At 43.5% G+C, this 13,547-nt stretch overlaps 1 long non-coding RNA gene across 2 annotated transcripts in view; it reads right to left on the bottom strand.

The window, feature by feature from the left end:
* Nucleotides 1–11,317, bottom strand: part of LOC308070082 — a 66,715-nt gene extending 55,398 nt beyond the window's left edge. For both annotated transcript variants that reach the window (XR_013930614.1, XR_013930615.1), the window contains exon 1: nt 10,945–11,317. This is a non-coding gene — a long non-coding RNA (uncharacterized lncRNA). The remainder of the gene's footprint in view (nt 1–10,944) is intronic.
* Nucleotides 11,318–13,547: the final 2,230 nt, after the last annotated feature.

Below are 13,547 nucleotides of genomic sequence, written 5' to 3'. Positions count from 1 at the left end.
TGGCTAATGACATTTAAAATTGAGGGGCTTTGGTTTGGTTCATCTAACACCGAAATGCTACCAACAGAAAACAAGTTCACGCTGGGGGCAATATGTGCAACTCTCAAAGTAATTTTCGAAAGCTCTTTCTGTTGAAGTCAGTATCAGGTCGTCCAACACGCTGACACAGCCAGAGCTGTTATTTTTAAACACAGCCATAGTCTATTTAACTAAAGCATCTTTACTCTGACTCAGCCAGTATTACTTTGATAAGACTCCTTAAGCATCTACGCTGAAGCCTGCATATCACATCAAACAATGAAAATATGAACTTTTGAAGAGGATGCTTCATCACAGCTAGGAAAAAAGGAAAAGAAAGAGGTCCAGGAAAAAGCTAGGAGGACCCAGCACTGAAGACCATGAAGTGCTATCTGCAGAACAGCTATACACACTGTGAATTTGTATCATTCACCACCTGCACAGACACTAACTGGAACAATTTCAGTCAACCTAAACAGCAAACAGCTTTCTGCTGTTGGAAACTCAGCATTACACTTCTAAAACAATTCTTCTGCAAAATCTGTGGATAGCAACACACGTCATTTAACTGATGAAAAACATGGATAGACAGAGAAGACAGGCAATACCATTTTCGAAGACATGTAAGAGACTGCAAGTTACAGTTAAACAACATTCTGGGAGGCAGGCTGAGCTGTACTAGACAACTCATTTGTATATGGTTTTCCTTAATGTAATCCTTACTTATTTATATATAAAGTTGTCTTGTAAACATATGTATAAGTTCATTACTAGAACCAAGTGCAACCACATCCTTTCCTCTCACCAAAGAAATAATTTGTTCTATACATTCATGAACATACAGACACTGTGGTCTATCTAACACAATGAAGTTCTCTTATGGCAATATTTAGCTGCCATTTCTTATGCATAACTATGAAATCAAACCAAAAAATAAGAAAAGGAGTGGTACATACACATTGTTCAGTAGTGAAAATCTTTTTATTTTAGAATACAAAATTTATATATGTGCATTTTGTATATATGTGTTATATATGTGCAGGTATACTGCAGGCTCTGGAGACAAGGGAAGGCTGTTAGAGAAAGCAACCCCAAGCACCCAACACCTTCATACCACCCAGGACTGTCACCCACTGGCAGCCCCATGGAGCTGGGATATGGGTGTGTGACGTGGGAGCCAAAGAGCAGCTCAGCCCAGCATGCTGAGACTTTTAATAAAAATAGTTTCAAAGTTTACACAGTTTCTCCAAAACATTGTGTTTATCCCAAAGAGTCTTGCTTTAAACAACTGTTCCCCCTCAGATTTTGAGGATACTGGGACAGTAGGGGGAACCTTGTAACCCAGTGGCTGCCACATTGTATCTCAAACCCTAGCGAAACAGCTTTCTCATTCTTACTTTCCTACAAACAAGTCCCCTTGCAGAAGGCTCAAGTAACAAACACCTTCCGCTTACGTTTCTGAACTCCTGGTACTGCAGGTGGGATGCTGCAGAGCTGTCACCACTGAAGGATTAAGGGACAGGAGACAACCTGAAGCTTGACACTGACAGTCCCCCATCTCCCTATCCCCCTCTTTCCCCACAGGTTCTCACCAGTGCCTTCAACACCTCACACCCTCCCTAGTGCTCAGCCAAACCTGTCTTGAGCTAAGCCAAATTATTTAAGAGAGTTAATGCAGAAAGGGTGGGGAGAGGAGGTATTCTGCTGCAATTCACAGTGACTTGCATAAGATCAGCAACCAGCAGAGCTTAGACAAGAGAGTATGAGGCAGGGCCACATGGCCAGGAGGAAAGAGCAGGATATCCCCTTTAGCTTGGTTGCAACATACAACCCAAATATTTCAATCAGATGGAAATCAGAGTCCTAGAGAAGAGTGACTAAAGAGATTATTATATTTATTGGAACAGTGACATGCAGACTTCTTACTTGACTGGGTTCTTAAATAGGATTACAGGGCTTTAATTTGTTTCTTTTAATTGGTTCTGGAGAGAGTAACCCAAAAACAGTTTAGGGAGAGTGGAATAACCTTGGAGGGAGTATACTACCCTAAGCCATATGAGCCATAATAGCTTCCCCAGCACAAATATATGCTAGTACACATTCTTCAAGTTAACTAATAAACAGAAAAGTAATAAAAAATAATTACTTACACTGTGCATTTGCACATTGTAACCAGTAATTCTGTAGCTTTAATTTCATCTTTGAACTAGCAGTTATTGACAAGTAACGGTGGCAGCAGTGTATATTACAGAAGGCGTAAACAAATGACCTTTATCTAACTTTAATAAAGTAATAAAGGACAGACTTCTTTAACTTTCTTCAAAGAGATTTTTATAGCTAACTACCAGCAGGGTGTGGACTGAAGCTAAAAACTTTGAAATAGGTCCCTGTGAAATCTGAAACCAAAATACAGCAAAGGTCACCTCTCTGTGAAGAACCGTCTTGTCTGTATGTATACTATAAGCAAAGCTCTGTTAGCTCAGCCTCAGTAATAATGTAATTTAATTTACCCCCTGGGAATAGCAACAACATCAAGTTTCTACTACAAAGATAAATTTACTGCACACAATACCTGTTACTATACATTTGCAGCATGTTTGATAGTAGCCAGACACCAGCGTTACACGGTATACCTCAAGCTATTTTTCCTTGTTAAAGGCTATCCCAGGTTATAAATGTGACATTGTTATTCTCACTCCCACTATTAACTAATTCTTTTTAGTCAACGCTGCACATAGAGTCTTATGCAACATACTAGCCAATATTAATAGGAAAGGAAGAAATACATCGAATTTGGAAAATTTACTATTCCCCCTCCCCAAGGAGAAGTTTTCAACCCTTTTCACCAAGGAAACATAATTTTTCCAGTGGAAAGACAGGATCTCCTAACACAAGTATTGGGACAGTAAGACTACTATACTTTGTCCATCTTATGGGCTCCTGTGAAACAGTTCACAGACCCAAGCTTAGAGACAAGAGCCATATAGCAACTCAGGTTCTTGAAATAGTTGCCCATATGAACATTACTCTGCAGATACACAGGGACTAGCAGTCTACTCTTCCAGCTATAGGAAAAGGCCAGGCAGCTGAAGCTGCTGGCACTGGAACCACTGGGTGAGCCTGGGCTCCTGCTTGCCTTGCCTACAGAGCAGAGCGCTCCTACCTCCTGCATCTCAGAGCTCCCTTTTTCTCTGAGTTATGTCATGTGTATTTGCCAACTGAGGAGAACTTTGGCAATCTTCACATCTAAGCAAATATTTCACAAGGAGTAAGACTGAGATGTTGACTGCCCTTGCTGGAGGATGCTTCTTGGGTGTAGAAGACATCCCCATCTCCATTGGTCTCTTTGGGTTTATTGTGGAAGAGATGGTATCTTGATCCAGGCAACTGGAGACTTTCAGACAAGATATTTTAAAGGATACAGGATCCCACCTGGCAATAATTAAAAGTCATTTGATTTGATTAGAAGCACTGATATGCTATAAACCACTGGCATTAGGAATGGCAAGAAAAAGAACATTTTCTGCTGACCAGACAGCAAAAGTTTCCATTTTGAATGTTGCAGAGCTTGAAGCAGTCTGAAATCCAGCCCTTAACAAGGAGCTGTCTCAGGGCATGTAAAATTAGGGACACTACTGTTTAAATGCATCTAAGCTTGAGCAAATGCACACAAAGAAGAGCATAACATGTACACAACAACCATTAAAAGAGGAAGTAGTATTTCAGTTTTCTCCCCAAGTGCTTGGCTCACAGGAAAACCTCTGATGTAAAAAGGGAACCCACACTGCCCCTCTGCCACCTAAGGGCAAATTATGCAGGCACCTATAAAAAAAAACTCCTGATGTTTTACAGCTTAAACACTTTATATAGTTAAACTGAGTTGTCTTGAGTTCACATGCTTTATGTTATTTGATATGTTTTAACTAAGACGCTACCTGGATTCATTCCAAGATATTTATTTTTTTTAAACTAACCTGTTTTTGAGTACAGACTCACTCATGCTAGCACTACACAGATGTATTCAATCTCTTTGCATGCTGCAAAACTATTTAAACAAAGTTCAAAACAGAGTAAAAAAAGGAAGGGGTACCTGACTGCCAGACCACTGGGTCTGGTTTGGGGATTTTTTAAAATTTATTTTAGAAACCCACAAATTTCAATGCATTTGCAAGTTGTTCTGCGCATTTCTTATTTTTTGCCCAATACCAGACCCATGATTTTGATTGGGTTGATAAAGAACAAGCCAAACATATGAAGAGAGCTTTGCTGGTTACAGGCATACTTTGCTTTACAAAACATTGTACTAGCTATTAGAAAAATGAATTTGTGATACACGCTTTAATTTCTCAGCTGCTCAGGATTAAATCTTTGCAATAAAAATATTTATGAAAATTTGACTGAGTGATCTACTTTGGACACTTTGTCTTGGAGGATGGAGTTTTTTGTTCCAAATCATGCAAACACATGCTCTCAACTGTTTCACTCCAGTCCTTAAGCCATTTAACATAGAACATGCACGTGTCCCTTGAATGCCAAGTCAGCTACACGTCAAAGACAAATAGCTCTGGATAGTCAACCCATAACAATCAGAACCAGTAAGAAACCTAATTTGTATTCAGTGTTATGCCCATTGATGGGAATAGGAAAAGAAAAAAAAAAAAAAAAAAAAAAATCAACACATACCCACAATTCTTTCACAACCTCAATTTTAGGACTAAGAAAATCATACAACCCTTGGCCTGAAAATACAAAGTTTGCCCTAAGAGGCAACAGCTTCCATTTAGTAAATGAACTAAAGACCATGAATGTCTTTGCTTTCTGCTTTCAACCCTGACAGCTGGGTCAGAAAAAAATTTGAGTCACCAGAAAAGTTTTGCCTTTGCATACACTTTCAGAGAAATAGACATTTAAAGAAAGACAGCTGCTATTGAAAGCCAGAAATTGTACAGATTAACTGTGAAAACTACAATTACTCCTTAACTGGGTATTTAGTGCAATGCTTCATGTGCAATTAAGAACTGAAACAAGATGATGGGCTTGTTGTGGGCACTATCACAATTTAATCACCATAACAGAAATATCTATTTGACTAGTCATTTATTATGACAGTAATACTACCTCAGAAGGGCTAATGCTGTAGTCCATTAACACAGGGGTACCAAGTATTAATTTTATACACAGCCTCTTGCACCCTAAGTTTCAGCACCACCACAGAAATTCCAGATAATACAGCTGAAAACAATCATAAGAGAATACTTGATCTTACCTTCCACAGGCTACTATACCATGAAACTCCAAATAAAGTTTGTATGTTCTGAGAATGTGTTTGGTTTTGGACACACAGCAAATACAGAAGGTTGTCTGGTGTGTAACAACAATTGGTATATTAAAAGAGAGATGGTTCAAATTGTGTTTTACTCCTGCTTTAGCAGTGACCAGGAGCCTGGAGAAGTTGTTATGCAACACATTAGCACTCCTAAAAACAGCTGCCTATCCAAGTCAGGAAAACAAAGGTACTTGTGAGGTCACTACTTCTGTGTCATTGTATTCTAGACAGAGCTGGATGCACTGCCTAGCATTGTCTGCTGTTTCCGTCCCAAAATCCTATTTTCAATTTCACCTAATTTTGAATGTGTTAGGCTGAAGGTTGCCTCTGCTAAGCGTCTGCTAGATCAGAAACATCTGCGACAAAACACTTCTACTCTTCTTGACACAAGGGCTCATAAGTATGTTTTCCAATGCCATAGTTTAATTTTCATTTTTAAATCAAAGATATTTTCTTTGGAAAGCACTACCCAGCTTTCAAATACTCAACTTTATGGCCTTACTGATGCTCTTTATAAATACAGGTTTTTTGTATATAAATCCATAAAGACTAAAATGTTATATGGGTTGCTAAGGAAGTTCTGGAATACTGGATTATGTGAAAAAAACAACTTATGTTAATATAGGTTGGCTGGGTTCAGAGAGATTGCTGATAATTTTCATTGATTTAGCAATCTGAATCAGACAACTTCAGTACCAAATAATTTCCCCAGCATTCTGTCAGGACTTCTACAGCTGCCAAAATAAGCATTTCTTCAACAAAAGCCAGTCCATGGTGGTGGCGGGTGGGGGGGGGGGGGGGGTGGGGGTGGGGAGCAGAGGGGAATATTTCAATTTTTTTTCCCTTTCTTGTTTTTACTGTATTAGAAAAAGTAAAACAAGCTTTATCCAATAAGTAAGCTTTCTATTTTGCACTCTGTCGTTAGAAGGACATGCACACGAACACTTGGTTAAGCAGTAAGCATCCTGCTTTCAGAACTGACATTTATTGTGCATCTGCAAACACAAGATGCAGATCCAACTGGCCTCTAAATTATGTTGCATTTAATGTAATAGCTACAGATGACACGCATAGGAATGCTTGTTTTCAACAAAAAAAAAGAAACCACATCTTGAAATAATTAAATACATGCAACAACAAAAAAAAGTTTGAGACCAATTGTTACAGGTATAGATAAAGACAACAAGCACAGACTTTCAAAGCAATTCAATAGAATCCTCTTACTTTGACCAACACAGCAGATAGTTCAGCTCTTGGTTGAAGTGCCAGCTACCGTTAACACAAACACTGTGCTAGGTACTCATTCAGGGCAGTGCAGCAACAGTAAGAGCAGCAGTAAGCTGCCAACAACTCTACGGTATTCAGAATTGCCACATACTTTAGCTGAAGAAATAACTTCAGGAGGTTCTGACTGCACAAGGGAAAAAGGTTTTACCAGCTGCTAGGTGCTGCGGGTCAAGAAAACAGAATACGAAAAGCTACAAAGCAAGCTAGAGCTCTCACACCAGTTTGCCATTTACTGATCTTCACCTCAACCTGCTAACTGGCATGAAAACTAGCTACCGCATTGATGTCACTAGGATTTTAATACATTAAACAATACAAGGCAAGGAAAGAGTTTCTTCCTAGTCAAGACCAGAACAGTTTAAGAGACTGCAACAATGAATGAAGGCTGTTAAAATATTTCCTTAATTAGCACTTTGTAATAGCTGAGTGCATCCTTATTAAGCAGAACTGATATTACTATCATAAGACACATACTACATTTAACATGCTCCCAAAGTTGTAACTAAATAGATACCTACACCACATTTACCAAACTCTGAAGATCCAGGGAGGGGAAAACCAACCAGGAGCTATCCTGCTTACACTGATGTTTGAAGCTATCAAGCCTTCTTTCACTAACTTTTCAATTAATCGGAAGAAAATTCTCAACCTTTTAGTAGTAAACCTTTTCCAGTTTACTGATGATTTTTAAGTGACAATGCCCCATAGCCTAGATTAAGAACACGCCATAACTAAAGACACTTTCCTACCTAAACAAATTTATTATAATTGGTTTGTTTGTTTTAACTAATAATCCAGACCACAAATTATGCACAAAACAGCCATGTATTTGCAAGGGTATCTTTAGAAGAAATGTCTCAAAATCTCATTTGTGATGATGCACAATGACTTGTGTTATCTTGAATATGGAAAAGAAACAAAAGTGTTTCCCCATATGCCAAGTGACTCAAAGTTAATATAGAAAGCAGAGCAGACTGTGGCAAACAGATCTAACATTAACACACAATGAGTAAGTTACTGCTTGTTCCCTAAGGGAAGTTTTATTCATCTTCATCTGCCAAAAAATGCTACACAAAAGACAACTACCCTCCATGAACCCTACCAGAAGCCACACCACCATCTACTACCATCTCTCATATTGCAACCGGCATTTCAAAACATAACTTGCAGAAAAGCCCATGATGTAACAGGAAGTAATGTTATTAAATACTATAGATTGCATTCTTTCAAGTCAATACCAAAACAATGACCAACCCAGTTTCTGAAACAGCAGCACTGCAAAAATTGATTTACAAGGGAAATAATAGCCAAAGGTTGCTATGGCTGCTAAAGTTACAGGACATTTTTTAAAGAAACAAAATTTTAATACAGTTTAAAAAAAAAGCTAGCAAAGGCAATTTTATGCACCAGCTCAAAGTCACACAAGTTATTTTCCTAAATTAATTTTTTTTTTAAAAAAAAAAAAAAATTATCATCCCAACACCACCCAAAGCATGGCAAGGATGTTTGTTGCAGTTTTAACCAGCAGCAATGATTTTAACAATAGAAAAAGTAGCAGCCTTCTGCCTTCTTTCACTTCAATTTCTGATCTGTAAAACACTCCACTTACAAAAGGAAACAAACTAACATTAGCCTGTCTTAAAATATTTTTCATCTCTTACAGGTTAATAATATCTGCTGATTTTCATGGCAATAATGTCTTATGCCAAGTCACCTGGCCTGTAACAAGTTGAGCCTGAACAAAAGCAGGCAGTCCCGTATGCAATGTCACCTCTAACATCACATGCAACAGGGACAGTTCCAGCACAGTTACACTGAACCCAGCTCGGTTCATCTAGCCCTGTCAAACAACTGATGCATAACCAGCAAATGGTCAACAGCACAGAGCTGCAGTACACCTCGCTGACTGACAATGAAGCATTCCCATTCACCCAGACTGCTCAAGTCCACCCACAGTCTACTCCACAAGCAACGCAAAGTCTCTGGCAGGAGAAGCACCACCTGCACCTCCAAACAGAGGGCTAAATGGTCATGGTGGACATGACAGCCTCATTGCACCACCCTAAAATCACCACTTCCCTAAATAAAAATGTCAGCTGCCTCAATCCTCAGGCAAAAGTCAAGGATAATGACTGATTTAACCAAGAGACCATTAAATCCCCAGATATCCTAAAGCGTAGCAGCACTCCATCTATTGGTCAAGAATTAAGGACGTGCTTAATCATCATCATGCACTAACCTCAATCATTTAACACTCAGCCTCTAAACAGCCAACCCCTTCCTCCCTGCTTATGACTTCACATTCTGCCAGCGAAAACTAAATGCAAGTAATAATGTATCACTGAAAGTGTTAACATGACAATTTCTATAAACTAAAACTGGTATACGCTATTAATCACACAATTATGATGTTGTTTCATTAATGAGCACATGCACTCTTTACTCAAAGTAGCATTGAGAAGCTTGTCTGATAATGGCTGAAGAGCCCACAGCATTCCCAGGGTTCACACCTTCTTTCCCTGTAAGTACTGGATGCCACCAAGGAAGCTCGAATGAGGACTTCACATGCCATCTCCAGCCAGGCCACTTATGTGGCAGGGTGTGCAGACCAGAGAACTCCATGGTGTAAGCGAGATGCCAGCAAACCCTGGCAAGGAGGTGAAAGGGAGCCTTTCACAGCAGATCTGCTGCCAAAGCAGCCACATGCAGAACTGCCCCAGCTCATGCTGCTCTCTGCAAAGCCACCGCCACCTCTTCCCAGCAGATCACACACAGATGCATGTCTGCCGCACCTGTGCTTTACTCCAGTCACCAGCAACTGGACCAGGAGGCAGGTGAGACAGCCTTGAAGCTGCTCCAGGCATGCCAAAGCCCTTTTTTAAAGGCTGAGGTCGCAATCATCAGATCCATTCCTCCAGTACCAAAGCTGATTTAAGCAGCAACTTCTCCCACACAATTCGTAATTCAGCAACTTCATACATTCATACTTTTATAACCCTTGGCCAAGTATTTTTTTCCCAGATATTCATTGCCATTGAGTTTATCTATTTGTTTTAAAACTTAATTCCTCCACACAGTGGCACCATACAAGATGAGGCACAATCCTACACGTTTTTCCTCTGCCTGGTACCACACCACTTCCCTCCAGACATGAGTTGAGGACCCATGGATGAAAACGAGCAGATTCAGCCTCAACCTGCCCGTAACATAACGATGCTGAGAAGACAGAAACAGAAGCAACCCACCTCCGTGACCAGCTGCAGCAGTTGCTGCTTTTGAGGTGTGCTCTACCCTCCTTACAGAGCCAGTCCGAGGCTTCCTGTGAAAATCACATCGTTCGGCCGTGCAGACCCTGCCTGCTTGCCCTGAAGTCCAGGATGAACACCAACTGATAAACCCACTCCGAACTCCTAAATAAGCTTTTTAATACAAGATGAAAATCATCATGGGGCAAGACCAAAACCGAGGCACAAACTCCCGAAAGGCCCATCACAACCCTCGTTTCTTGCAGTCTAAAGTTCACGGCTGCGATTGTAAATTTCATCCTGGCTTAACAGAAACGCACAACGAAAATCATCCCGGGGCACTAACAAAACACGGGGCGGCGGGACCGGCGGGACACCCCGAGGCAGCGGCGGTGGGTGCGCGGTGCCGGGACCAGCGGGACCCCCGAGCGATGCCCCGCACGGCGGTGGGTGCGCGGTGCCGGGACCGGAATGCGTGTCCCTGCGGGAAACCGCATTCCTGGGCTCCCCGCACCACTGCCGAGGTGGATCAAGGTGGAGCCCCGCGCGATGAAACACACAAAAAAGCCTAAAGAATATAAATTTTTTCAGAAGTTTTCGGAGACTCACAGGGAGTCCGGAGCCTTGCGGCGGACCGAGGGCAATCCATAATTACAGTAATGACTTCCAAGGTTTTATTTGATTAGCAGAGTTTCCGAGAAGACGCGCATTATTTAAAGCCCTGTCCTTTGCAGCTCAGCGCCGAGGCAGAAAGACGGCACTGCAGCATCTCCCCCGGCCGGCGGGCTGGCGTATGCCCACGCACAAGTTCCCCCTTCGCCCTACGGCGGCCGCCACCCCCCTACGCCGCCCCAGCCCGCTGCCAGCCGCGGCCCCGCGCTACTCCGCAGCCCCGAGGCGGCCGAGGGAACCGGGGGGAGCGCGCCAGGCCTCCCGCCGCCGCCCGCCCCCCCGCCCCCAGCGGTGGCAACGGTTCGGCCGCAGCCTCGCAGCGGCCGCTGCCGCCCGCGTTCAGGCGGGAAACGGACAGATCCGCCGCTCCTCTCCGCCGCACCGCGGGAGCGTTACCTCAGCGGGCCCGCGCCTTTGTGCTTCAGTCCATCCCTCTCCGCCGGGCGGCGGGAGCCCCAGCACCACCGCGGCGAGCGGGCGGGGAAAGGGGCGGCACACTATGTGGCAGGAAGGGACACCTGGGCTCCTCCCCCCGCGCCCGCCCGCCAGCCGCGGCTCACTATCTGGCAACGAGCGGGGGGCTCGATCGCCGCCTCTCCCCGCCGCCCCTCGGCCAAGCTTGAGGCCGGGGGAGGGTGAGGAGGGCCGGCGGGCCGCCCTCCTTCACCCTCCCCCCAAACTTGGCCGAGGGGTGGCGGCACCATCGGCGTCCTCCGCCCTGGCCGCCCTCCATTGTTGTCCCCGGCCCAACTCTCCGCGCCTCGGCTGCGGCCGTACCTGCAGTGCGGGGCGGGCAACGTCGCCCGCCGCCGGCGGGGCATCCTCCGGGGGGCGGTTATCCCTGAGGGGCCATGGCGGGCGGGCTCTGGCCTGCGGAGACGGACCGCGTAACGCCCGGCGCACAGCCGAGCTGGTGGTGGTGGGGAACGAAATGAGGTGTATGTGGGAACAATGAAGAAAAAAACCCACCCCAAACCAAAAAAGGACCTGTTTTGGAATGAAATTCTGAGAGATTTACACGGTCCTTGGGCCCGAAAGGCAGCAGAAGGCTTCTCCAGATGGCTTGTGCTGCTGAGGAGAAGGCTCTTGCGCCATCCGTGGGGAGAAAGCCGCCCCGGGCTTAAAAAAGCTGCATGAAATGCAAAACTCATTTTGGCAATAGCTGTCCGGGTTTTGTTTTTTTGGTTGGTTTTTTTTTTTTTTTTTTTTTGGCTTTCTGTAATTGTTCTGCTTTGCAGCTGAAATCATCTCTGTCTTGGTTCCCCACCCAAAGTTACTGGTTTTTTGGTTTCAGGGCTGGTTTGCTTACATCTGGGTGGCTCTGACCAGCCGTTTGAAGTTACAGAAGCAGTGGGTGATAGTCGTCCTTTGCATGCAATGAAGCCTGTATTTTAGTCATATTTTTAATTATTTCTACAACTCGGAAGTTGTCTAAAATATCCTTGAAAGGGCTTAAAGTTCCCTTTGAACTCAGCAATACTGCTTAGAGGTGTAAAATTATTCACACATTTAACTTCATTTAGGTTCGGGGACAAAACCTTTTAATTCTGTGTACTGCTTGCTTTTAAAGAGCCCCTTGGGGACTGTGATCACAGGGATATGAGCAGGACACAGGCAAGGGCAGGGTGAAGACACCATGTGCCTGGGACCCCCTTCTGATGGAGTCACTGAAGAGGCTTCAGCCCTGCTGCCACCACATCAGTACAGGAGCCACAAATCTGACAGAAAGGCAAGCAAGGCCAAGAGAGATCCTTGCAGAAAAAAGTACTTGAGGTACCAAACCCTCCAGCCACAGGATATTTGATTTGGATAGAGAGAGGATGCAGAACACATTTTAGCTTTGCAAATGTATACCCAGCGCTGACACGGCTCCACCTGACCAGACCAGCTCTATGGGAATCTGTAGTTACTGGCCACTAATAATGGGATGAGGTGGTACAGCATCTGCTGTCTAATACAAGACCTCTAACTATCTGGTGGGTGTAGGAAATTAAAACTTACCTTGGGCACAGGAAGAATATATACCTACATGCAGAGTGCTCTGTGAAGGTTGAAGCAATTGGCTTTCTCCAATTTGCATATTTATTCACTATAACACTCATGAAATTAGTAAGGCTGTTCCTTGCATGTTCATCCCCTCTTTTTCATTTCCTTTTGGAAAAAGTTAAAGCTGTATCATGTTTTAATAAATCTTTCAACCTGAAAAACCCAAGAAATAGCAAACTTTAGTTTGTGGTTTTGAACGCAAGGGTGATACTGCAATGGAATTGGTGGTTCAGGACTTGCCTCAACTTCTGCACTCTGGCCTAGACAACTGTTTAGCTAGAGATGGTGCTGGCACACAAGCAATTGGGTATGAACTCACCACACACAAATTTCAGCTGGAAATTAGAGGAGAGTTGTTAACCATTAGAGCAATCAAATTCTACCTTTTTCAGGGAGGGTATTGGGAAAGGAAAAATCTCACTGCTTTTGAGACTGAGTTTATTAAAGTGGTTATACAATACATCGTCTGCAACAGTAGGGGACAGACTTGGTGTCTCAGGAGGTTGATCTGAGTGCTAAGGTGCTGCGTGACACTGATCACACACCTTGAGATTTGAATTTCAGAGGCAGCAGTCGCTTATCCCAGCAGATGCCTTTTGTGTTTATTGTAGGATGTTTTCTTTTCCTGGGCATGTGGATGAGTTTTACTTTAGTCCTGGAAAGATTATGGAGATGACATGTTCTCATGATTCATGCTATAAATGGATGACAAGCAGGATCAAGAAGAAACTTCCCTGCATGGCAGACACTTGTCCCATTTGTTCTGGAGGTTTTGTTCCCTCCTTTGAAACAGCTGCCAGGTGCTCCTCGAGAGTCATTGGTCTCGGCCAGTTCTAGTTAGGCAGGTCTCTGTGCTGCAGCTCCTGCAGATGATGCAGCAAATAGAGATCTCTGCCTGTGCTGCCTGCCTGCAGGTTCCTGTGGTGCCTGGGGGCTGCTGCATAGACATCCTT

This window comes from Falco punctatus (assembly GCF_963210335.1).
Source record: "Falco punctatus genome assembly, chromosome: 9".
Taxonomy (NCBI): domain Eukaryota; kingdom Metazoa; phylum Chordata; class Aves; order Falconiformes; family Falconidae; genus Falco; species Falco punctatus.
Note: the sequence above shows the minus strand (reverse complement) of the source record. Positions and strands in the feature narration are given on the sequence as shown.